Raw genomic sequence first — 27,194 nt, 5'->3', positions numbered from 1 at the left:
CCCGGCATGTGTAAAAGTAGCCTAAGATACATTAAGCCCTGCTTAGCTGAAGTGCCTTGTAAACCTGGAAGCGGAGCACCAGCAGAGGACTGACTGGCTGAGCAAGCCAAAGAAGGAATGAGGAGACATGACTACAGGACATGAGGTTGGTCAGCAGTGAATCAGAGGCATTGTGCAGACTGATAGTTCTGTAGCTCCGTGTGAGAGGACAGTGAGCTTTGGAGCTGCACTACAAACCAACCAGGTTACCCACCTCCTCCTGGCTTTCCATCAAGCAGAAGAACTCTACCTTGCATCCCTAAGAAACTGAATACTGAAGCTCCATGCTGGACCCTGCGTGACTGCAGAAGTGCCTCATCAAGGTGTCAGTAGCTTGCTGGGACTTTGGTTTCGCTGAGAAGTATATAAGAATTATCTGTAAGGAAGAATAGCTAACACTTGTGGTTTAATGCACTAGGAGTTATAATAGAGGGTTTTTTTTTTTCTTATGGCATTACTTACACCAATGGACTCTGCCAGCACACCATCACCAGTGGCAACTGGGCCCCAACATTGAACTTTGTTGTTTCCATTGCTGCAGCCATTTATAGTTTAAGCAGTATTAGGAGTAGGCGTGTTGCAATTTAAGGGGAAGTGTCGTCCCTAGCATTCAGGTTAAAAGCAAAGCCCTATATTGTATTTGTAGATTGTGCAATAGTATTTGTTTTATTGCTACTTGCTCTTCTCTACACCATAGTCACCATTTATCCGCTTTATAAATAAACCAGTTAATTGTTTCACCCTCATTTCTTGTGAGTACATGCAGAGTGTAGACAGATGTTTCCCGAATTGAACTCTGGCAGAAGGGGGAAAACCCTTCCGCATCTCGGTATAGCTCCAGGGAAGATTCGGGTGGAGGCACTGCACCACACACTGAGGTGCATACTACCAGACACCCTGCCCATGTAGGTGGCTTAAAGGCCTGTTACATGTCCAATATATCCTCCACGCCGATTGGCAGAGGCAGGAGACCAGCCCCGAAAGTTATGCTGACTGCATGAGATGTCCAATCTCTCAATAGCATCCCTCCCTAGAGAACATGGCAATGGAGCTCCAGTTGTGTCACTAATATCAAAATGCCTTGTGTATTCATTTCCCACCAAGCTTTTTGTTGGGATCCCACCCCACTAGGCCAGGCTGAAGCACAAAGTAACTGCATATTATTTAATCCTGACACATTGCAGTCATGTAAAGCCCCCATCATGCCATAGCTTGCTAGATTTTACTCTCTCCTTAAGCAACTGTGTTCCACACAAGAGTCGCTTCACATGCACAGGCTCCCAACGTCATCAGGAAAGTCACAAGAACTAGTCTCAGCACAAAGATACAATGCCGATAGCACTGGAAGGCTGGGATCACATGCGAGAAATACAGCCGTGTCTCGCATGCTAATACCCGGCACTGCCGCCAGCACTCAGATTGGCGCGTGCGACCGCATAGCAATACATGCAGCCGCAGGCTCCCGAGTGCCGGGTATTAAAATGCCAGACTCAGCCGTGTTTCCCGCATGTGTAATCCCAGCCGAAGAAACACACACACGAGCTACAAAGTTACTATTGCAAGAAGGGAGGAGAAAGAAAAAACTACTTTTGGACTGAAGGTCTCTTTCTATGGACAGGAAACCACTGAAGTGTATAGAGAGGCTAGACCTTTAAAAAAAAAAAATCAGATTGCACTCTGGCTAATGTTATTCAATGAGAAACTACTGTAGATCTGAGCTGAAAAAGTGAATAAATGCTTATAAACACATGACCTTTACACAGAGAAAACAAAGAACAAATATCCTAAAATAAAGTAAAAAATAAATTGCAAAAATTGCATGAAGGTAGTAATAATAATACGGATATTTAGTATGTTTACTAAATACCCTTATTATTACTACCTTCATGCAATTTTTACAATTTATTTTTTTACTTTATTTTAGGATATTTGTTTTTGGTTATCTTAATGTTATTCAAAGACAGAGTACTCATCTACTATTTTCTTCACAGCCTCAGTGACCGACAGTAACCACGATGATGTCAAAGCTGGTCACTGATGCTGCACTCGCAGAAGCTCATTCATCAGTTGGTCTCAGCCTGGACGGTCACATATTGGCACCATCCAGATTGAAAACTATTTAGCACCCCCCACACATGGATTACAGCGTGGAACAGAACGACTAAGAGGTTAGGGATATTTTTATTTCAGTTTTATTACATGAGACAAGGGCATCGGTGGAATCGGTGTTAGGTGAGTATAACTTATCTCTATATATAAAAATCAGTGAGTGTGTGTGTATCACCAACCAATCATGAAGCATCTTTCATTGCACCAGAGCTGTTCAAAAGAAGCTAAGCTGTGATTGGTTGCTATGACCAACGGTTTTCTTTGCAACCAATCACTAAGCATCTTTCATTTCACCAGAGCTGGTTAAAAGTAGCTGAGCTGTGATTGGTTGCTATGCACAAGTTTTCCCACTTGACAACATCTCAGCAGACACTGACATGGTGGGAGAAATCTAGCATCCCCAGGAACATAAGCTCCAGACATCGTTTGTCCCCCAGAAAGGAGCAGTGAGTACATGACAGAAATGAATCCCCCCTCCCGTGTGGTATATTAAGTGACACACATGAATGTAGGAAAGTGAACATATTACATGTCATGTGGATTTAATATTTTCTCACAGACACTTTCATGCATTATTGATGTGTTACTGTGCTCTGATGCTGTGAGTTTTTTTAAAGTGCTACTTTCCCCATAATTCATCTGAATATACCATATAACACGTAATGCTTTTCCCATAACAACCCATTAAATATGATACTATACTGCATACAGATGCTGTACATCCATGAGCATCTCAGCCGGACAAATTACAAGTTGACCTGGGATCTTAGTGAACCATGTTTCTGTGCAATTTCACTATTCTACTTTTACTGGCTTTGACGGGATGATGTGGGATATTATAGTGAATGTGGCTATGCGGAGTGGGTGGGGCTCCACAGCTTTATATAAATAACGATGTGGGATATTAGGGGTAGTAGTCCGGTGGCTCTGGCTGACGGGATGATGTGGGATATTAGGGGTAGTAGTCCAGCGGCTGTGACGGGATGATGTGGGATATTAGGGGTAGTAGTCCGGTGACTCTGGCTGACGGGATGATGTCGGATATAATAGTGAATGTGGCTATGCGGCGTGGGAGGGGCTATACACTCAGCTTTGCATACTAACTAACCGTAAATGTAGTTAGTTACTATGCCCAGGCAGCGCCAGGCTCTTCAGCTAGTTTTTAAATAAAAATGGAAAACTGTTCTGCTTTATTTCTAATAAAGGACGTTATTCTGGCTGTGTCATTATTTACAATACAACTATAGGATTAGTAATGGATAGGTGTCTTATAGATGCCTCTCCATTACTAAGCCATTGGCTTGATGTCACCAACACAATACAAAGGTGACATCAACCCCACAAATATAAACCCCACTTGCCACTGCTACAGGGCAAGTGGGATTACTGGCAAAGTGCCAGAATTGGTGCATCTAATAGATGCGCCTTTTCTGGGAAGCTATTTTTAGGTGGGGGGGTCAAGATCCATGGCCTCTTTCCAGCCTGAGAATACCAGCCCCCAGCTGTCAGTTTTAGCAAGGCTGGTTGTCAAAAAGTGAGGGGGACCCATGCCTTTTTTTAATTATTTAGCTAAAATAACAGTGTGAGGGCCCCTCTATTGTTAATAACAAGCCTTGTTGAAGCTAACAGCTGAGAGTTGCAGCCCCTAGCTGTGAGTTTTGCCTGGCTGGTTATAGAAAATAGAGGAGAATCCAAACCGGGTTTTTCATTTATTTACAGAGCAGGAGTCGGCTGATTAATACTCCCAGCTCCTGCTGTCACTGTTCATAGTGGCAGCAGGTGTAGGCTGATGGGAATAAAGTCCCATCAGCTGGCGCCTGCTGTCATTGTTGTCACCTGAATATAACATCATTCTACCCTTCTCGCGCTGATCGTTAGAGCAGGGGAGAATGATAAGAGCAGTCTTCAACACACGGCGCCAGGGAACAGCGCTTACTGTAGCGCTTCTTCCCTGGCGCCTGTCCATGTGGTACTGATGTGGCAAATGGTTGCTACACATGTGCCACAAGTATTACACACACACACACAGACACTGACATCTCCGGTACCAGAAATATCAGGTTGTGTGAAACCGTTCTTAAAACAGCTTGTCCTTCCCATTAAAATGACTGTCAGCACAGAATGACGGTTCAAACCAAGTACAGGTGCTCGTTGTGTCATGGTGTGGCCAAACATTTACATGCACCTTCTGAAACGCTTGTTTTCCCTCTATTGCCATCTCACTTCTTTGGTTTTAAAAGAGCCACAAAAGGTTGGAGAAAGATGGAAACCGAACAGATGGGAAGGTGCACTTGTAGGTTTCGCCACACCAAGGTTGCACAGAGTGCCTGGGCTTGGATTGAACAGTCATTCTGTGCTGACAATCCCTTTAAACAGTAAAATATGGACAGCATATGCATGACATTCAGAGTACCATTCATTTTTTTCAAGGGGCAACTGACCTGCATTGGCAATTTTAATCCACAACATGGATCAGAGTAGGACATGTTTCTTTGTTTTTTTTCCAAAGACAAATCGATCTTTTAAAGAAAAGTTGTGTGAAACCAGCATTAGACAGGAAATCAGCTGCATGACTTATAGAAATAGAAACACAATAGACAAATAGAATAAAATATTTGCCAGTAATTGCATTAGCAGTTAAAGTGAACTCTCAACTAATGCACACACAGTGTACATATCAAAAATACAATTAAACTTTGGGGGGGGTAAACAAAACCAAGTGAACACATGCTGCAGACTATTAAAATACAAATAGTGGAAAAAGATAATGTTTGAAAAAAAATAATTTCCTATAAATTCATCACCCTTGCGATCAGTGTAAATGATTATTTCTGTGGAAAAATAGAATTCTGTAAAAAAGGGAAGTGAAAGTGGTTGGAGGAGTACTTAACCTAATGCATGTCACAGCTCCTGTTAAAGGGCTATTTTTGCTGCATGATACAAATCGTTAAAATTGCAAAATACTTACAAAAACAAGCAACTTTGCAATTTACTTATTATAAATACTCTTCTCTCAAGAACAAAGAGGGATTTATAATTTTACGGTTTACTGCTTGTTGCCCAAGATACCGGTCACCGCTGAATATCAGCTCTTGCCAGTCTCCCGGGGAAGGAGCAGAGAGTTTACAAGCTTGTTGTAAGTGCTGCAGTGAAGCTGCCTGGATCTGGCCAGCTTCAGGTCACTCCATTCCTCTGATGTAGCCAGGCAAAGCTGCCTCATTTAGCAGATTCTGAAAATGGACAGTGCAGACCAGCAGCAGAACAATGCCAGTGCCCTCAATTGTCAATCATCAGGATTGTACCAACCCCCAACAAGCAGGTAGCCAGGGGTCAGAAGAGCGGTATGCTCCTGAAGAATGATGCTGCAAAGACCTCTTTTAAACAAGTCTTGAGGATTAGTTAGACCGAACAGTTAAAAAAAAAAATTGCAGGTTTTGACCCATCAGAACTACCCTGACTTGTCTTTCCAGTGCTATGTTGTGCTTAGGATAATAAATGACATTTGGAGAAAAGGCAGTAGTGATACCATTCTATACCAACAACAAAAACACTCAATCACAAGTAAAAAAAAATATTTCCAAAAGTATAGCTTTAATCACACACACAAAAAAAAGTGTCCTTCTAGATAATATACCCAATATTGTGACATTTAGAAACATAAAAAATCTACAGCAGCAACACAGTATTACATAGGATTGGCAAGCTGTATAAAAGATAAAAGGAACATAGCATGATGTAACAATTACAAGCAACATTTATGACCTCAGGTGCCAAAACAATTAAGTAGATACAGAAAAATTAGGCGAAACGCTTCACATTTTCAGTACATTTCTACATTAGAAGCCCAAATAATTTCCATGATGACGGTCTTCTCAGTCACTTATTTTTTAGATTAGTCTTCAGGAAAGATTTTTTGTGCCATGTGTTGGACGCCTTTCTGATCAAGTTTGCCCTGAAATATATTAAGCCACAAATTAGACACAGGTCTCAGCGAGCTTCAGACTATTTGGGTCTGATTTTTGATCAAGTATCGTTATTTAAGAAATCCTGTAAGGCAGTGATCCACTGAGAAAAATAAATACGTTTCATCCATAAAAGGATTTCCATATGTCTGTTTTTCACATCTGTATGTCTGTTATTTACAGCCCCAATTTAATAAATAATAAAAGCCCCAATACAATATTCTGTTATCTTGGCAATGGATCCATTAACAATGAATGTCATAAAACCATACAGATGGTGTCAGTATGGCAATATTTTATGCGCCTACTCCGTTCTATGGACAAGTCTCAACTAAAAACAAATGATCAATGCATGCAGTATTTTTTTTTAGTTTTCACACAGACTTTCAGGGTATGGAGAAAAGTGATCTGAACTTGACAAATTTTTCATGATTGTCTGAATGTTTGTTTAACCCCTTTCCAACATCTGGTGTAATAGTATGCACGCCGATGTCAGTGATGCCTTTGATGTGGGCTCCAATGCTGAGCCCACATCTTTACCGGCACACGTCAGCTGTTTTGAAAAGCTGACATGTGCCCGGAATAGCCGCAGCTGGAATCGTGATCCGTCTGTGGCTATTAACCCGTTAAATGTCGCTGTACACTGTCAAACAGACAGCGGCATTTAACATGCAATTCTGGCAATCGCGATGGAAGTTCGCCCATCGGTGACCCCCGTCACGTGATCAGCAGGTCACCTTGGGGCACCATGATAATCAGAGGTCTCCCACAGATCCCCATCGTTGTCAATGCCGGATTGCTATGAGCACCGCCCGGTTGTCAGCGCTCATGGCAAGTCAGCAATTCTGCTACATACAGGTGATCTGATCATCAGGGTTGCAATTGGGGTCAGGGTTGCAATTAGAGTTGGGATCAGGGTTCTGGTTAGGGTTGGGATTAGGGTTAGGGATATGTTGGGATTAGGTCTGTGGTTAGAGTTATGGTTAGAGATGGGATTAGCGTTAGGGGTGTGTTGGGGTTAGGGTTGGAGTTATAATTGAGGGGTTTCCACTGTTTAGACACATCAGGGGGGTCTCCAAATGTGACATGACGCCACCATTGATTCCAGCCAATTTTGAGTTCAAAAAGTCAAACAGTGCTCCCTCCCTTCCGAGCCCCAACGTGTGCTCAAACAGTGGTATACCCCAACATATGGGGCATCAGCGTACTAAGGACAAGTTGAACAACTTGGGGGTCTAATTTCTCCTGTTACCATTGGGAAAATAAAAAATTGGGGGCTAAAAATCATTTTTGTCAAAAAAAATATATTTTTTATTTTCACGGCTCTGCGTTATAAACTTCTGTGAAGCACTTGGGGTTTCAAAGTGCTCACCACACATCTAGATAAGCTCCTTGGGGGGTCTAGTTTCCAAAATGGGTTCAAATGTGGGGGGTTTCTACTGTTCAAGCACATCAAGGGCTCTGCAAACGCAACAGGACGCCCGCAAACCATGCCATCAAAGTCTGCATTCCAAAAAGTCACAACTTCCCTTTTGAGCCCCGACGCGTGCCCAAACAGTGGTTCCTCCCCACATATGGGGTACAGGGGTACTCAAGACAAATTGAACAATTTTTGGGGTCTAATTTCTCCTGTTACCCTAGTGAAAATAAATTGCGGGCTAAAAAAAAATCATTTTTGGGGGGAAAAAAGATTTTTTATTTTCACGGCTCTGCGTTATAAGCTTTAGTGAAACACTTGGGGCATTCAAAGTTCTCACAACACATCTAGATAAGTTCCTTAAGGGGTCTAGTATCCAAAATGGTGTCACTTGTGCGGGGTTTCCACTGTTTAGGCACATCAGGGGCTCTCCAGACGCGACATGGCATCCGATCTCAATTCCAGCCAATTCTGCATTGAGAAAGTCAAATGGCGCTCATTCCGTTCTGAGCTCTGCCATGCACCCAAACAGTGGTTTACCCCCACATATTGGGTATCGGCGTACTCAGGACGAATTGCACAACTTTGGGGGTCTAATTTCTCCTGCTACCCTTGTGAAACTAAAAATTTTGGAGCAAAAAGATCATTTTTGTAGAATTGTTTTTATTAATTATTAATTTTTATATTTATTAATTTGTTTTTATTTTTTATTATTTTCACGGCTCTACGTCAAACTTCAGTGAAGTACTTGGTGGTTCAAAGTGTTCACCACACATCTAGATAAGTTCCTTAAGGGATCTAGTATCCAAAATGGTGTCACTTGTTGGGGGGTTTCCACTGTTTATGCACCTCAGGGGCTCTCCAAACGCGACATGGCGTCCGATCTGAATTGCAGCCAATTCTGCACCGATAGTGTCAAACGGCGCTCCTTCCGTTTCAAGCCCTGTCGTGCGCCCAAACAGTGGTTTACCCCACATATGGAGTATAGGCGTATTCAACAGAAATTGCACAACAAATTGTGGTTCATTTTCTCTTTTTACACTTGCGAAAATAAAAAAAAATTGGTTCTGAATTAAAATGTTTGTTGAAAAAGTTAAATGTTAATTTTTTTCCTTCCACATTGCGTCCATTCCTGTGAAGCACGCAAAGGGTTAATAAACTTCTTGAATGTGGTTTTGAGCACCTTGAGGGGTGGTGTTTTTAGAATGGTGTCACTTTTGGGTATTTTCTATCATATAGACCCCTCAAAGTGACTTCAAATGTGAGGTGGTACCTAAAAAAATAGTTTTGTAAATTTTGTTGTAAAAAATGAGAAATCGTTGGTCAAATTTTAACCCTTCCTAACCAGAAAAAATTTTGGTTCCAAAATTATGCTGATGTAAAGCAGACATGTGGGTATAGCTTAGTTACTCACCGATAACGGTGTTTCTCTGAACCCATGACAGCACCACGGAGAGAGGGGGTCCGCCCATCAAGGACAGGAACCTACAGATAAAAAGGCGGCACCTCTCCTCTGCCCCCCAGTTGGTTACAGAGCATCAGAGGGTCTCCCGGTTAGTTAACAACAAAAGTATATACATAACGTTATAATATTGCATATTCTGGAGAAGCCCCGTGTCTAACAAAAAACACTCTACACACATTAAACCGTGCTCACCGCACACGTGATGGGGGGGAATAAGCGCGTGCTGTCATGGGTTCCGAGAAACACAGTTATCGGTGAGTAACTAAGCTATTCTCTCTCACCCGTGACAGCACCACAGAGAGAATTTCAGAGATTGGGAGCTTAGGGAGGGACCACCGCCTGAAGGACCCTTCTCCCGAAGGTTAGGTCAGACGCAGAGGCTAGATCAAGTCGATAGTTTCTGAAAAAGGTCGAAGGTGATGACCAGGTGGCCACCTTACAGATCTGTTCTATCGATACCTCTGATTTTTCTGCCCATGAGGTTGGCATTGCCCTTGTAGAGTGAGCTTTTAAACCCTCCGGGATGGTATTCCCACTGGATGAGTACGCCAGGGCAATCGCATCCCTTATCCACCTTGCTAAGGTACTCTTGGACGCTTTGAGTCCCTTCCGAGGCCCCTGGAAACACACAAAGAGAGACCCTTCCTTCCTATATTCCTTGGTGGCCTCTAAGTATCGAACTAGGCACCTCTTCACATCTAGAGTGTGAAATCTCTCCTCTCCCCTATTCTTAGGGTTTGGGCAGAAGGAAGGAAGGACTACCTCTTGGGACCTATGAAAATGTGTCGCCACCTTGGGTAGGTACGCCGGGTTAGGTTTCAGTATGACTATCGTCTAGGATTTTAGTGAACGGGGGTATTGCTAACAAAGCCTGAATATCGCTCACTCTGCGAGCAGATGTTAGGGCCACTAGAAGTACCGTCTTTAATGATAGGATTTTTAAGGGTACCAACTGGATGGGTTCAAATGGGGCCCCCGTTGGTGCAGATAACACTAGGTTTAGATCCCATGATGGTAATTTCTGGGTGATTATTGGTCTCGACCTGGCTGCGGCTCTCATGAACCGTGCTTCCCAAGGGTTGCCTGCCACGTCTTGGTTATAAAGGGCACCTAGAGCCGCTATCTGTACCTTCAACGTACTGGTCGCCAACCCCTGTTCTAGCTCCTTTTGCAGAAACTCAAGAATTTTTTCAACCTGAACTCCATCCTGAACCCTTGCCCCGGAGCTGGACAGAAATTTCCTCCAAGTTCTCCCGTAGGCCCTGGTTGTTACTGGCTTCCTACTTTTTTGTAGAGTGGAGATCAGGTTTTCTGAGAACCCCCTCCCCCTTAGCAGTGTCCTTTCAAATTCCATGCTGTTAAATGGAGGTTCACTGCTCGAGGGTGTAGCACGGGACCTTGGGAGAGAAGGTCGGGGAGATCCGGTAGAACCCAAGGGTTGGTTATTGATAGTATTCTCAGCCAGGAGAACCAGGTTCTTTTTGGCCAGAACGAGGCTATTAGTATCATTCTTGCCCCATCTTCTCTGACTTTCCTTATGACCGCCGGGATGAGAATGGGCGGCGGAAAGGCATACATTAGGCCCTGTGTCCACGGGAGCATAAATGCATCTAGGGCCCGGGGGTTTCCCCTGGGGTTTAAGGAACAGAAAGCTTTTACTTTCTTGTTTCTGTAGTCAGCAAACAGATCCATGTCCGGGGTTCCCCACATTTTTACAATCTGTAGAAAAATGGACTGTTTTAGAACCCACTCCCCTTGATATAGCTGGGTGCGACTCAGGAAGTCCGCTCTCTGGTTTTCTGCCCCTCGTATGTGTAGTGCAGAGGGGGATAGTAGGTTTTCCTCGGCTAACGTGAATATTTCGGAGGATGTATTCATTAGTGTTCGGGACCTGGCTCCCCTCTGATGGTTTATATAGGCCACCGTCACCCGATTGTCTGAAAATATCCGGACATGATGGCCCCGTAGTACCGGCAGGAAGTGTGTTAGGGCATAGTGTACTGCTAATATTTCTTTTTGGTTCGAGGAGGCTTCTAGTTCCTGAGCTCCCCATTCCCCCTGAGCCACTCTGTTGCTCATATGTGCTCCCCATCCCTTGGGACTGGCATCCGTGGTGATTACTACAGTTGAGCGACTTTGGTCGGATCGGGTTTCGTGAAACCCGAATGAAACAAAATAAGTTTCAGATGAAACTTGTCCGACTAGAGCAAAAAAAGTCGGAGTTTCGTCCGACTTATTTCCCATTGACTTGCATTGGGGTCGGGTTTCGGACGAAACTCCGACTTTGTTTTGCTCTAGTCGGACGAGTTTCATCTGAAACTTATTTTGTTTAATTCGGGTTTCACGAAACCTGATCCGACCAAAGTCGCTCAACTCTAGTGATTACGTGTGTGATTTTTATCACCCAGGGAACCCCTTTGGATAGGTTGTCTCTGTTCCCCCACCAAGCTAGGGAATGAATAGTTTTGGAGTCTAGTGTGACGTGACCCTCCAAGTGACCTCCTAATGCCGACTGGTTGGCCAATACATCCCATTGGAGATCTCTTGTATGTATCTGTGCCCACTGGACCGCTGGCAGACAGGCGGAGAAGGACCCTAACAGGGACATTGCTTTCCTTAATATCATGGAAGGGTTCTGCATTGCTCTTGCTACCACCTGAACAATCTTTTCTTTTTTGTGGTCTGGGAGGTAACACTCCTGGGTGTTTGAGTCCAGTGTCAGGCCTAGGAACTCCTGAACTTGTTTGGGCTCCAGCCTTGATTTTTTTAGGTTTAGAAGCCAGCCCAGATTTTGTAGCGTGTCTATCACTCTGTCTCTCTGTTCCCGGCAACTTTGGGCCGAGTTGCTCGCAATTAAAAAGTCGTCCAGATATGGGACTATTAGAATATCTTGTTCTCTCAGGTGTGCCAACATCTCTGCCACTAGCTTTGTGAAAACTCGTGGGGCTACAGAAATTCCAAATGGCAGGGCCCTGTATTGGAACTCTTACTTCGCCTCCTATGGAGATCGCCAGTCTGAGGTATTTCCGGGAGTCCTTGCGGATGGGGACATGATAATACGCATCTCTGAGGTCTAATACTATCATGAAGCAATGTGGGGAGAGAATTTTGATGGTTGACTTGATAGACTCCATTTTGAATTTTTTGTTTTTGACATAATTGTTCAGTCTCTTTAGATTTATTATTGTCCGGAAGGTACCGTCCAGTTTGGTTACTAGAAAGAGGCGAGTAGAACCCTCTGCCTTTCTCCCGTGGGGGAACCTCCTGGAAGACTCTTTTGTTCAATAGACTTAAAGGGCATGTCACACTAAGAGATATCGCTAGCAATATCGCTATAACTAGTGACGTTATAGCGATATTGCTAGCGATATCGCTGTGTCTGATACTTACCTACGACCGGCTCCCCCGCTGGTTATCGCTGATCGCGCGAGAACGTCCAGGACCGTTTCTCGTCGTTAGCTTCCTGCGGCGCTTCCTGTGGAGAGGCGAGCGACGCGTGGAGCCGGGCGGGAGGACGCAGGATCGCCTAGTGTGACAGGTAAGTAGCGACCCCCGTCCCCAGCGATGTCGCTGGGAGATCTGCCTGTGTGGCAGCTCACTAGCGACCACTTAGCGATGTACCAGCGATCCTAACCACGTCATATCGCTGGTACATCGCTGGTACATCGCTAAGTGTGACAGTACCTTTAGACCTCTTTTTCGAGGGCTTCTTGTTCCGTTATCGATGATCTTAGTGAGGTTACCACGTATTTTTGAGGGGGGAGAGAGAGAAAGTCTATCCTTAGCCCTGATCCTATCAGATTTAATAACCAAGGGTTGTTCAATATTCTCCTCCAGGCTGGTAGAAAAAAACTTAGTCTCCCTCCCACCCTGGGCAAACAGTCACTTGGGTTTTTTTTTGTCTCGGGACAGGTTACCGAAGAAGAACCCCCTGTCCCTTCTCCTGTCGTCCCATTTTTGCTCTCTCGGGGGTCTCCTCTGGAAAAACTTTTTGTTTCGAAAGGACCTCTTAAAGCCTGTAGGGCCCACGTTTGGGAATCCCTTATTTTTATCCCCTGCCTTTTGGAGGATGTCATCCAATGTTTCACCGAATAGGTATTTCCCTTCACAAGGGATGGCACATAGCTTCATCTTAGTCTGTAAGTCCCCTGGCCAGCATTTAAGCCACAGCGTTCTACGGGCTGCGTTCTACGGGCTGCCACTTTGGAGGACAACCTGAGTCAGCTGATGAGTCGGCTAAGAAAGCCGCCGATCCTCTTCTGACTGGAATGGATTCCAGGATCTTCTCCCTGGGTGTACCTTCCCTTATTTGCCTCTCTAATCGGTCCACCCATACCATGAGGGCTCTGGAGGTACAAGTTGCCGCTATTGCTGGCCTAAGGTTTCCTCCTGCTGACTCCCAAGTGCCTTTGAGGAAGGTGACAGCTTTTTTATCTAACGGGTCCTTTACAGTGCAAATTTCTTCGAGGCTTTAGCAACCGCCACATCTAGCTTGGGGGCTTTGTCCCAGGACGTGGATGCTTCCCCGTCAAATGGGTATTTCCTTTTAAGAGAGGGAACCGTGGAGTTTTTCCTATCTGGTCTCTCCCACTCTTTATCAGGCCCTGTATGTTCTCGTTTAATGGGAATACTCTCCGTCTCTTCTGGCCCAGTCCCCCGAACATTATGTCCTGGACTGATCTGTCGGGCCGAGGGTCTGCTACCCCCATGGTAGATCTTACTGCCTTTACTAACATATCTACCTCATCCAGGGGGAAACAATGACGACCCTCTTTCTCTTCATCTGAGGATGACGAGTCGGTGTCTGAAGTATGGGAGGTAATTTCCCCTGACGTTGAGGCCTCTGACTGGGAGCCTATTACTGTGTCCCTCTTTTTCCCCCCTCCCTTTTTGTTTTAGGGATGAAAGGGCGCTCTGAAACTCCGAACGGATTACTGCTCTTAGATCTGAGGCGTAATCCGGGGTTTCCTCACAGAGAACCTCCTGTATGCAGGAGTCGCAGAGTTTTTTATCCCAGGAAGCTGGTAGCGGGTTTTTACAGGTGGGGCATTCCCTGTTCTTTGTTTTTTCTTTCTTCTTTCCCTAATAAGGGAAAGAAGTCTATTACAATGGGGAACATTCACGTAGCTCACTTACCACGTATGCGCGGTTGCAGGTACCGGTTCGGGAGGCGGATTCAGATCCTTCACGGGTTGATCCAAAGGAAGGTGACTTGCTCCTCGCAGTCGATTTGCTGCGCTGCGAGGAGTGGCTGCTGGACCGGCCCTCGCGTCCGTCCTTGTCTTTTTGTCGGCGATGGTGGTGTTGCCTGTGCTGCTGCTGCTTGGGCTGCTGCATTGGCTGCTCTTCATGCTGGTCGCTGTCCTCCATGCTCACACAACGCTTCCAGCATGGAGCAGCTCCAGGCGTCTCTCTTTGAATTTCCCGGCCGTGACGTCACCTCCTCCTCCCAGCCTGCACCGCTGTGCCCCGGGGAGCGCGCAGTGCGCATGCGCCGACCGCGGGGACCCGGAAGTTGTTGGTTCATTTCCGGGGCAGCGCCATCTTGGTACACCTTAGTGCCATGCGCCCTTAGTGCCCGCGCGTATACCGGCATCCCCCAGCCCCATTCTCCTATCCAGAGCGGCAGCTCAGTCCTCTCCCGCCCGCTCACCCTGTACAACCCCTCGGCTACAGCGGTGGCGGCTTCAGGTACCGACCCCGCCGCGACAGGGGCCTCCCCGCTGTCAGCCTGCGAACGGGACGGCCCTGGACTTCCTCTTATCCGGTAAGCTGCCGCTGCTTGGTTCCACGGGTCACCCGTCAAGGACAGGAACCCAACTGGGGGGCGGAGGAGAGGTGCCGCCTTTTTATCTGTAGGTTCCTGTCCTTGATGGGCGGACCCCATCTCTCCGTGGTGCTGTCATGGGTGAGAGAGAAATGTTATTTATTAAGTATTTTGTGTGACATCTCTCTGATTTAAGGGCATAAAAATCAAAAGTTTGAAAATTGTAAAATTTTTAAAATTTGGACTTCCGGTTCCAGCGCCACCATGTGCGGGGACGTGGGTGAAGGAGCTCCTGCCGACCGCCATCAAAAACCTGTTATTGCACAGAGCCCTGAACTAAAACTGACACCGGGAGTGCAGCGGTGTCATCTGAGAGTGGCCGTGACATGGACCGATTTGTTACCAGAGGCGCGGGGAGAGAGCTGGAGGAGGAGAGCGGAGGCGGCCTGCAAGGTGGAGGTAGAATAATGGCGCCAGAGACACAAGCGGGACAGGAGGCCCAGACAGACCAGGGGATGAAAGTAACGGGGCAGGAGAAGGGGAAGGAGGCCCCCGGGACAGAAGAGGGACACAGCCAGCAAAGGGGAGCAGATTTAGGAGGCTTGGTGGAAGATCAGCTCCATACACAGGGACAAATGAATTTCAAGCTGTTAGCAAAAGAAATGGCGGTGTACCTTGCTGAAAATTTCAAGCAGGCTGTAGCTGACATGATACAAGCCACCACCAAAGAGCTGCGGTGCAAAATGACTCATCAGGAAGGGCAGCTACAGGAGGCGGAGCACAGGATCTCAGAGGCATAGGTTAATGATTTAAAGAGACAGTCCTCTTATACTATGGATAAAACTGGAGGATTTGGAGAATAGGTCCCGCAGAAATAATTTGAAGCTGATAGATCACCCAGAGTCAATAAAAGCACAACAATTAAATGATAAATTTGAGATAGAACTGCCAAAAGGAGTTGGGTCTGGCATACAAGTGCAGAGTGGAACGTGTGTGGCGCCCCTGAGGGTTCAGTCGCCACAGAGGTACTGCACCTCCTCCTGAGGTGTGGTGCCCCACCATCCAGGTAAGGTGGAGACACCTGACCACACTCCAACACCTGCACCCCACACCACAAAGTAGTGTAGCAGAGCACCTTCGGCGGCTCTCTGCTTGGATTGTAGCATAGCACCCCTTGGTGGCTCCCTGCTTGGAACACGAAACGTGCTGGGAGGTGGGCGGAGTTTAGTTCACATAAAAGAGCGGGAGAGTTGAGTCAGTCAGTCAGTCTTTCATTCAGTCAGTGAGTGAGGATGTAGAAGGACAGAGTGAGAAAGAGGAGATCCCCGGGAGAGGGATGGAAGAAGGAAGTGCTGCAGCAGGCCACAGTGATCTGGGTCTGCTGGCACAGGAAAGAGACAGAGAAAGGAAGCTTGATTCTCCATTGGAAAGAAGGATTAGTACGGAACGTAAGAATAGGAGGACTAAGGATCAGGGATGGAAGAGAGAACCCTTCCCAAGTTCTAAATGCAAGGCCGGGGTCCGGTCCCCGAGGTTGTACGGATACTAATGGTCCTGCAGCAGACACCGGAGGAATAGAAGTAGTGACCACTTTATTCCCACACAAGACTTGGGGGTACAACAGCAACGATAGTGAGCTGGGACTAGGTAGTAAGGAGTGCCCGAAGCAGGCTACAGCTGTCTGCCATACAAGTAGAGTTCATAGGAACATCTGACAGGAGGAACTCCAGTGTAACTCAGTACTGTGAGTACTTCACTCAAAGGCGCTAAGAGGGAGACGTTCAGAAGAGGCACATAGGTTGGCGGAGTGTTGGAAGGGAGTACTTCATCTTGCCTGGAAGTTGGCTGAGCTCCTGATCCGAAGGACACGGCACGGATGCGGGCACCTGTACCTGCAACAGATGTGAGTAAAGCTTTGGAACTACATGCCCTGGTGTCCTCCACTTATTCCTGCGCCAACACGCAAGCACGGCTACATCCCTCGCGCCCGACCCTACACCATCTAAGTGTCACTTCACCTACTCTGCCCTGGGACTACAGCCCTGCCTGTGGAGGGCTATAACATCACTGCTGCACCACACCATCTGTCCCAGAGGATCTGTCTGCAGCGTCGGCTTACATCTACATTGCCGAACACCACAGGTGGCGTCACGAATCACTTATAAACTTTCCCCTTTTTACAATGGGCGCCCAGGGCCAAAGGCCGGGTCCCAGCTGCCGTGACATCTCCCAATGAAGCTCATCGGGCCCGGTACCGAGTACCCCACAGCCCTGGGAGGGCGACCCACGTGCCCATAGAATTGGCCCCCCCTAGAGAGTCCTTGGAGCCTGATGAAAGCAGGAGTGGACGAAATAACAGGGAAACACTAAGACCGCGTCAATCTGTGGCAAAATATCTGAATTTTAAACATAATGAAGAAATCCTGAGAGCCTATAAGGGGAGGCGACGACCACTGATAATACAGGGACACAAAGTCCTTCTGTTTGGAGATTTTTTTGGTTGAAGTGACACGAAGAAGGAGGGCTTTCAGCGAAGTATGTACTCTACTGTCCATACGCAATGTAAGATTCCAACTGAGTTACCCAGCAACTTTGCGGTTGAGAACAAGAGAGGGTACGATGAAGTTGTTCATAGATCCTAAAGAGGCCATGGAGTGTATAAACCAACAAATGTCCTCATCCGGCCACCAATCACCAGCAAACACCGGCCCCCCGAGATACGCAGCGGAAAGGAACATAGAAGAGGAAAGTGGGACGACCCAACCCCACACCTACAGACTAAGATCGGAGGTGCATACAGAGGGGGACAATGAAAGTCTCAATGGCAAAAGAACAGACCCCAGTGACAAGGTCGACCAAGAAAAGCCAAATAAGTCAAGACGCAAAATGAAGCAAGGACGGAAAAATCGAGATAAAGTACATATAAACAAGTAAATATACATACATATATACAAGTATATACAAGTACATATACATACAAGTAAATATAAACAGTAAAAAGATTAAAATTGATGGTGTCGGCCCTTTAAAGAACAAATGAGGGTGAAATCATAGAGAGCGATGTGGGAAAAGCAAATGTTTTAAATACTTTTTTCTCAACAGTGTTCACACAGGAAAAGGATTTGCCAGGGGAAATGCAGATGCAGAGTGATAATGTAAACTCCCCATTAAGTATTACCTGCCTAACCCAGGAAGAAGTGCAGAACCGCCTTAGTAAGATTAAAATTGACAAATCACCAGGCCCTGATGCCATTCACCCTCAGGTATTAAGGGAGTTAAGTAATATGATAGACAGGCCTCTATTCCTTATATTTAAAGACTCTATAGAAACAGGGTCTGTTCCTTTTGATTGGCGGCAAGCAAATGTGGTACCAATATTCAAAAAGGGGTGTCAAAGGGAACCTGGAAACTATAGGCTGGTAAGCTTAACATCTGTTGTGGGTAAAATTTTTGAAGGGTTTCTAAGGGATACCATTATGGAATATCTCAATGTTAATAAATGTTTAACTCCATATCAACATCTATTTATGAAGGATCGCTCCAGTCAAACTAACCTGATCAGCTTCTATGAGGATGTAAGCTCTCAAATGGACCAAGGAGAATCATTGGATGTCATTTATCTCGACTTCTCTAAAGCATTTGACACTGTCCCACATAAAAGAATGGTAAGTAAGATGAGAAAGCTTGGGCTAGGGGAAAATGTGTGTAGATGGGTAGGTAGCTGGCTTAGTGATAGAAAACAAAGAATGGTTATTAATGGTGCATACTCAGATTGGGCCAGGGTTACTTGTGGGGTACCATAGGGTTCTGTATTGGGCCCCCTACTATTTAATATATTTATTAATGATCTAGTGGATGGCTTACACAGTAAAATATCAGTATTTGCAGATGATACAAAACTATGTAAGGTAGTTAACACAAAGGAGGACAGTTTGCAACTACAGACAGATTTGAGTAAATTGGAGAATTGGGCTGAAAAATGGCAAATAAGGTTTAACACAGATAAGTGTAAGGTTATGCACATGGGAAGGAGAAACAGATGCTATAATAACTTACTAAATGGGAAACTGCTGGGGAAATCAGACATGGAAAAAGACTTAGGCATCTTAGTCAATAAGAAGCTAAATTGGAGTGCCCAGTGTCAGGCAGCTGCCACCAAAGCAAATAGGGTCATGGGATGCATTAGAAGAGGTCTGGGGACACGAGATGAAAACCTAATTCTCCCTCTGTACAAATCACTCGTCAGACCACATTTAGAGTATTGTGTGCAATTTTGGACGCCGGTGCTCAAGAAAGACATTACTGAACTTGAAAGGGTTCAAAGGCGGGCTACTAAAGTGATAAATGGAGTTGGTTCACTACAATACCCAGAAAGGTTATCAAAATTAGGTCTATTTACTCTAGAAAAAAGAGAAGACTTAAGGGAGACTTAATATATATATATGTACAAGTATATCAGAGGGCAATACAGAGATCTCTCCAATTAACTGTTTGTACCAAGGACTGTGACAAGACCAAGGGGGCATTCTCTTCGTTTGGAGGAAAGACAATTTCTGCACCAGCATAGAAGAGGGTTCTTCACAGTAAGAGCAGTGAGGCTCTGGAATTCTCTTCCTGAGGAAGTGGTGATGGCCAACTCACTGAATGAATTTAAGAAAGGAATGGATGCTTTTCTTGTGAGTAACAGTATAGAAGGTTACGAATAACAGAATATTATAGGTAGATGGTTGACCCAGCTTAGGGGAAGGAATATTTTTTCCCTATGGAGAAAGTTGGCTTCTACTCTGCGGGTTTTTTGCCTTCCCCAGGATCAACAATGCAGAACAGCTGCACTAAAAATAGGCTTAACTGCAGCGGGAGAGTGACGTCACGCAGGTGGACAAATGAGCCGCACACATGGGACTTTTTTTTCATAACTGAAGAGCTGATTAAAAAAAAAAAAAAAAAAAAGTATTTTAGGGGTCGTGGCCTGGATCACATACAGGGAAGACGTGCCTTGCTGCAGCTCCCGCTACCAGCCATAAAATTTGCTTCTTCTGACCCCAGCGAAATGAAAAAAACCCCCTCAGAGTGATTTGGGCTTGGAGGAGAGGGTGAGGGGCGGTGAAGAGATGGGAAACTGCTGCTCTCTGAATAGGCACCGGAACACGGAGCAGCCTCGTGGAGAGTACCTTGGCGCCAACAGGAGACGGGCGCCTTCTTTCTATCTCCCTGCAGACGGGCGCCGGAAGATTTCAGAGCCCAGAGCCCGGTGTACCAGCGGACAGGGCCCGGACAACAGACCGCAAGGGGCCCTCGATAGAGGTGTGAGGCCTGTGGCCTCTGGTGGAAGAGAGGCCACTGAATAGGGAGCGGATTCGCCTGTCGGAGGAGAGGAAGGCGAGTCAGTCGCACACGCACTGGTGGAGACACTGAGAATCAGCGGTGACATCTGAAAAGCTTTTTGTCCGGTGGGTAAGCGGGAGGTGACCGTGGCACTGGGCGATCCCGGTGCGCTGCCCGTGGGGCCTGTGGGGGACGCAACTGCTGCACGTAGAAGTGAACATTAGCTCTGTGTCTGCGGGGCCTGACTGATGGCAGCCCTCTGTCTCACTGGGTGAGGCGTCTGCGTGGGAACCGGGGGCGCCCTTGGGCCTGGGGATAACGCTCTCCCATCCTAGAAGTGCTACAACCTGCCGATATTTGTGCCACGAACACAGAGGACATTTCATCTAGTGCACCGCATTAGAGCGTTGATATCGCCCTATTCCCACAGATACCTACATATGTTGACCTTTCAAGCCATATGGGGTTATTTACACGTATGAACATGCATTACTAGACTTTTCCTGAATGCACGAGTGGTGATTTAAATGCACGCTTCAATTAGGCAGAATGGTTAAATCTAATAAAGAGCGTGCAAAACCGTTGGCTACTGAGGCATATCGAGGCAAGCAAGGTGAAATGGAAAAATTCCTGAAAAATATATCGGGTTCGGCTAGGACCACACCTAAAAAACCTCATACAAGTGCTGCTGAGGAGGAACACGTCGAGGAATCAGACTCCAGCGATGATGCTTCGGGCAGTGATGTTACTCAATCGGACTCTGGGAAACTATCTAGATCAGTTTTCAAAAAATTACTAGCTCAAGCTATAAAACCATTAGTCACTGAGATATCTGGTATGAGAGCAGATTTGTTACATATTGCTCATAGAGTGGAGTCATTGGAATCATTCCAGTCCTCTATCATTAGCCACTCCAAAGCCATGAGAGACCATCCGGACTACCACAGAACACAGCTTAACAACTCTTTTCTGGCCATGGAGGATCAGGAAAATCGGAGTCGCAGAAAGAACATACGGATAAAGGGTTTGCCTGAAAGTGTCTCTACAGAAATACTAGAAAAATCCATGAAAGAGATCTTTGCCCTTTTAATCCCACAAGAAAAATGCGATCAAATTGTAATAGAGAGGGTTCACGGATCACTCAGACCCAAGCCTAAGCCTTCTGAACCCCCGAGACGTGATCTGCGGCTTGTTGAGCTATTTAGACACCAATATTATTTTGTCTGCCTCAAGAGACGTTAAAAATCTCTCCTATGAGGGGACTGCTATTCAACTTTATCAGGACATTGCACCGTCGACCCTTGCAAAAAGTAGAGTCCTAAGGCACCTCCTGGAGGTGCTACGCTCATGTAAAATTCTCTATAAATGGCTATTTCCGTTTGGTATATCCGTACATGGAGACAGTAAGCAAATAATGGTTAGGAGCCCTGAAGATTTAGCCAAAATATGGGACACCTTTGACATCGCCCCTATCGATATTCCTTCCTGGTTACCTTTAGACATGGACCATCGCACGCCTCCCCCTGTCAATGCTTATGCTGGAGGTCAGGGTGACTGGGCCTCAGTGAAGAAACGCTCGCCTCCTAAACGAGGGAAATCTGGAACGAGGAAAGAGATACCCCCCTGAGCTCTCTTGTGTTACTTCTAGCTGTATTTTCTCACCCGTGGAGGCGGAAATTTCGCTCAACTCTGACATGTTCTAAATCACTTTGGTTTGACTTGTTTGGTACTTGCTTATGTGTTGCTGATATCATTTAATTGCCTTATAAGATAACATATACCACTCGTGTATCTGTAATGTAATTCCCTGATCTGCTATGGGAGGTATGTTCAACCCCTTACCTCTGCTGCAGGCAGGTAGTTGGTTCTTGTTTTATATATGTTGCTTTATCTTAGTAATTTTTTTTTTTTTTCTATTATTTTTTGTGGTTTGGTGGCATGGAACACACATACATCTCCTTTTTTGCTTCCCTTATTAAGCTATGGGTGATAATGTGAACCTCGCCACTATGGTAGTGGCCTCGTATAATGTAAAGGGCTTACGTTCCCTGTGTAAGAGAAGCAAGGTAATGAACCTTTTGCATTCAAAAAAGTCTAATATAGTTTTCCTGCAGGAAACACATTTTAAAAAGGGGAGAGTCCCAGACATGTCTAGATCCCGTTACCCGACCTGGTACCACAGTACGGGCAGTTTGGCATCTAGAGGAGTGTGCATTGCTATCAAAAAAAATGTTCCTTTTGTCTTAAGTGATTGTCTATCAGACTCAGAGGGCAGATACATTATAATAAAGGGTCTTTTAGCCAACACAAAGGTTACCCTGTGTAACCTATATGCTCCAAATAGGAATCAGATCGGATGGCTGTGCAAAACAATGAATACTCAAACTATTTACTGAGGGTTTGTTGTTGGTGGGGGGGGGGGGGGTTTAATTTATCAATTAACCCATCCTTAGACACTTCAACAGGCAGGTCAGCCCTTTCTCAGAGGGCGCTGAGAAAATTACACCTTTCTCTACAAGAATTGCATTTGATAGATCCCTGGAGAACACTCTTTCCTTCGGGCAGAGATTACATTTTTTATTCCCACCCGAATAATAGCCATCACAGAATTGATTATCTATTGACACAAACAGCCAATCTCCCATTAGTTAAAAATGAGAATATAGACATCATCTCTCTCTCGGACCACGCTCCTATTTTTCTCGACATAGGCATAGTAACTCTACCGCGGCCAACCAAGTCATGGTCACTTAACGAGACATTATTAGACTCTGATTCCCACATTACGAAACTGGCGGGCACTCTTGATTTCTTTTTTCAAACTAATTTACACTCAGGCCCGCCTTTGTCTATGGTATGGGAGTCACATAAAGCAGTAATGAGGGGGGAATTTATAGCTTTAGGTTCACATCTCAAAAAAAGAACAAAACAGGTTGTGTCTATATTGCACCAAATTAATTCCTTTGAAAGATTACACGAGATCTCAAGTGAACAAGATACAATCTGAACTGACGGATCTGAGAAATTCACTAAAGAACCTTTTAAATATCCAATCGGCCAAAACTTATATGAGAAGTAAACAGAGGTTCTATCTCCATGGCAATAAAAGTAGTAAGCTTATGTCATCACTACTTAAGAAACAACAGGACAAGACGTTTATTAGACAACTCACAGATTTGGACGGCTCTTCAATTTTTGAGACCGCAGATATTGCCAGGGAGTTTAGATCCTTTTATGAAAGATTATACAATTTAAATATACCAGATAGCATGCAAGAACCAACCACAGCTATAGAAAAAAACAAAGAATTCCTGACCCCACTATATCTCCCTAAAATAACCCTTGAGGGCCAATCCCTACTGACCGCCCCAGTTACTCCCAAAGAAATTCTAGATACTCTCTCTACCATTCCGAACGGAAAGGCCCCGGGGCCCAGTTAGTCTTCCCATTATTTATTATAAAAAGTTTATGAAATCATTATTACCCCAACTGGTGTCCTTGTTTAATTCATATTTGGAGGGCCAGCTCCCCCCTAAACAATCCTGGGAGGCTTATCGCACAGTTCTCCCGAAGGAGGGTAAGGACCCCAATTTGTGCGCTAGCTACAGACCGATATCATTGCTTAACGCAGACATCAAAATGTGGGCTAAAATATTAGCGGGCAGAATAAGCAATTTTTTACCTAAACTAATCCATGCTGATCAAGCGGGCTTTGTGAAAGGCAGGGAAGGGAAGGACAATTCTACTAGAGCCATTCAGTCCATAATGTTTGCCAAGACCCGGGATGTTCCTTTAGTACTTGTGTCAACAGACGCCGAGAAGGCTTTTGACAGAGTGAGTTGGAGGTTGATGGAACAGGTAATGATCAAGTTTGGCTTTCCCCCTCAGTATATAACAGCAGTTCTTTCGCTTTATTCTCAACCGACGGCCAAGGTCAGGATTAACGGCACCCTGTTAAACAGTTTTGAGATTAACAACGGGACTAGGCAGGGATGCCCTTTGTCGCCATCCTTGTTCATTTTAGTTATAGAAACTTTGATACAAAGCATCAGACAAGACCAACGCATAGAGGGGTTGTCAGTGGGTCGGCGGTCACTCAAAACATTAGCTTTCGCAGATGATCTGCTTTTCCTTATTTCCAACCCGTCCCAGGCATTCCCGAGCATCCTTCAAACTTTTCACCAATTTGGCCTCCTCTCTAATTTTAAAATTAATTTAACAAAATCTGAAGTGTTAAGCATTACTCTCCCCCACTCTCACACCTCCACCATTCGTACACAGACTCCATTCTCTTGGGCTAATAACTCTATTAAATATTTGGGAATATCAATAACTAGAGACCCCGCCAACTTATTTCAAAGTAACTTCATTCCTTTAATTAAAAAGGTCAAAAACCTGATGCACAAATATAACCTACCCACATTATCCTGGATGGGTCGTATTAATGTGTTCAAGTCATATATAATGCCTCTCGTATTGTATGCCATGAACATGGTCCCGATTCAGATACCACTGACCTTTTTTGGATCGTTAAAATCACTAATAGGAAAATTTATTTGGAAATCAAAACCAGCTAGGTTGCCATATAGGCTTCTTTGTTACCCTATCTCCTCTGGAGGATTGGGGGTCCAGGACCCCCTTCTATACTATAAGGCTATTCACCTTAGTAGATGGTTAAAGGTGGCGTCCTGTGCTGAAGGTGGGGAGGGGGATGGTGTTGACCTGGCTCTATTGGGCCCGAGGGGTTTACCTTATCTCTGGGCTAAAGCTAAACCACCAATCACTCTTAGGCTAGACGAGATAACCTTAACTACATTGCGTATTTAACGATTGGTGATGGGAGAACTCCCGGTGGACACTTTTCCCTTGATGTTGGCACCGATCGGCTCAATACCCTATCTGATAGAGTTAAATTTTCAGGATCCATATAATTTATGGGCTGCCCTACCTAGAGAAACGTTGAGTAGCTTTTATAGTAACAAAATTCTGCAAAGAGGGGTTTGGCCACAAAGTGCAATGGCTCAACCAACAAATTTTCTTCAAAGCCAACACATTCGACGGTACTCTTTTACAATTTAGACAGAAATTCCCGACTAAATCCAATTGGTCCTGGTTGGATATTATGATCAAACTTCCATCTCCGCGGCTAAAAATTTTATCTCGCATTTATTCACACCTTATCTCTCCGAATGTACATTTTAAACCCTCTTTTATTTACTCCTAGGAAATGGAACTCAACACCACGTTTACAGAGGACCAAATATCTAGAATGTTGTCCAGTGCTCGGGGCTTTCCCAGGTGTGTACTCCTGCAGGAAAATTCCTATAAAATATTAACCAGGTGGCATTTGACTCCATCAAAGCTCTTTCAGATGGGTCTTGCCGACAATGACGCTTGTTGGCGATGCCTCAACTCTGGAGGACACCACTCACATATATTTTGGGACTGCCCTAAACTGAGAAACTTTTGGGATGGCGTTGAATTAGTTCTCAAAAAAATTACAACTAATAAAGGTTAATCTTAGAGCTACGGAAGCTCTTCTTTCATGTCAGTCAAAGGATTTTCTACCAAAAAAGCATGGTCTTCTCCCATTGATGTGTCGACCTGGGCCCCGTGGACTAGATATCTAGAGCAGTGGTCCCCAACCTTCTTTGCACCAGGGACCGGTTTCAAGCAAGACCATTCTTCCATGGCCCGGCAGGGCGAGGATGGAGGTGTGGCAGGGGCGGGGCTTTGGTCATAAGGGGGTGGGGCTATGGACACGGTTGTAGTGTAGCAGTGCATACTTATAATTAAATAACATTTATAATGTGACTCAACTCACCATAGGTTTTGAATGAGTGTTCCATCACTCCCCTCTCCCCATCATTGCCTTCACCCCATCACTCCCCTCTCCCCATCATTGCCTTCACCCCATCACTCCCCTCTCCCCATCATTGCCTTCACCCCATCATTGCCTTCACCCCATCATTGCCTTCACCCCATCACTCCCTTCTCCCCATCACTCCCTTCTCCCCATCACTCCCTTCTCCCCATCACTCCCTTCTCCCCATCACTCCCTTCTCCCCATCACTCCCTTCTCCCCATCACTCCCTTCTCCCCATCACTCCCTTCTCCCCATCACTCCCTTCTCCCCATCACTCCCTTCTCCCCATCACTCCCTTCTCCCCATCATTGCCTTCACCCCATCACTCCCTTCTCCCCATCATTGCCTTCACCCCATCACTCCCCTCTCCCCATCATTGCCTTCACCCCATCACTCCCCTCTCCCCATCATTGCCTTCACCCCATCACTGCCTTCACCCCATCACTGCCTTCTCCCCATCACTGCCTTCACCCCATCATTGCCTTCACCCCATCACTCCCTTCTCCCCATCATTGCCTTCACCCCATCACTCCCTTCTCCCCATCATTGCCTTCAGCCCATCACTCCCCTCACCCCATCACTCCCTTCTCCCCATCACTCCCCTCTCCCCATCATTACCTTCACCCCATCACTCCCTTCTCCCCATCACTCCCTTCTCCCCATCACTCCCTTCTCCCCATCACTCCCTTCTCCCCATCACTCCCTTCTCCCCATCATTACCTTCACCCCATCACTCCCTTCTCCCCATCATTGCCTTCACCCCATCACTCCCTTCTCCCCATCACTCCCCTCTCCCCACCATTCCCTTCACCCCATCACTGCTGTCTCTCCATCACTTCCCTCATGGCCTTCTCCTCATGTCCCCATCTCCTCCAGGGCCAGGCTACACAAACACAGACCAACACACACACATACACACACACAAACACACAAACACAAACACACACACACACACACATACACATTATACATACACACACAGACACCACCTCTCTCCTCTCACCTGCCCGCCGCCCGCGCTTCCTCGCTCTGACACAGCAGCGCTCCTCTCTGTGTCAGAGACAGGAAGCGCGGGCGGCGGGCAGGAAGCTGGAGGGGTCCTTGCAGCTCCGCTCCTGCTATTCCCTCTTGCAGGCAGCGGAGCTGCTTGGATCGCTCCCTGCCGCCGCTACACACGCCGCCCCAGCCCCCGCTACGCCACTGACCGCCCCTGGCTCCCCTTGTGTCCGCGGACCGGCAAGGGC

General features: G+C 45.9%; 1 protein-coding gene across 4 annotated transcripts in view; it reads right to left on the bottom strand.

The window, feature by feature from the left end:
- Positions 1-5,720: 5,720 nt before the first annotated feature.
- The window catches only part of LOC141084079 (CDC42 small effector protein 2-B), a 94,961-nt gene continuing 73,487 nt past the window's right edge, over positions 5,721-27,194 (bottom strand). For all 4 annotated transcript variants that reach the window (XM_073568493.1, XM_073568490.1, XM_073568491.1 and 1 more), the window contains one exon: positions 5,721-6,100. The gene's annotated coding sequence lies outside the window, so the exon portion shown is untranslated. The remainder of the gene's footprint in view (positions 6,101-27,194) is intronic.

Source organism: Dendrobates tinctorius, unplaced genomic scaffold (genome assembly GCF_039654945.1).
Source record: "Dendrobates tinctorius isolate UK_male_01 unplaced genomic scaffold, ASM3965494v1 ptg000022l, whole genome shotgun sequence".
Taxonomy (NCBI): domain Eukaryota; kingdom Metazoa; phylum Chordata; class Amphibia; order Anura; family Dendrobatidae; genus Dendrobates; species Dendrobates tinctorius.
This window is presented reverse-complemented; position numbering and strand designations above follow the sequence as displayed.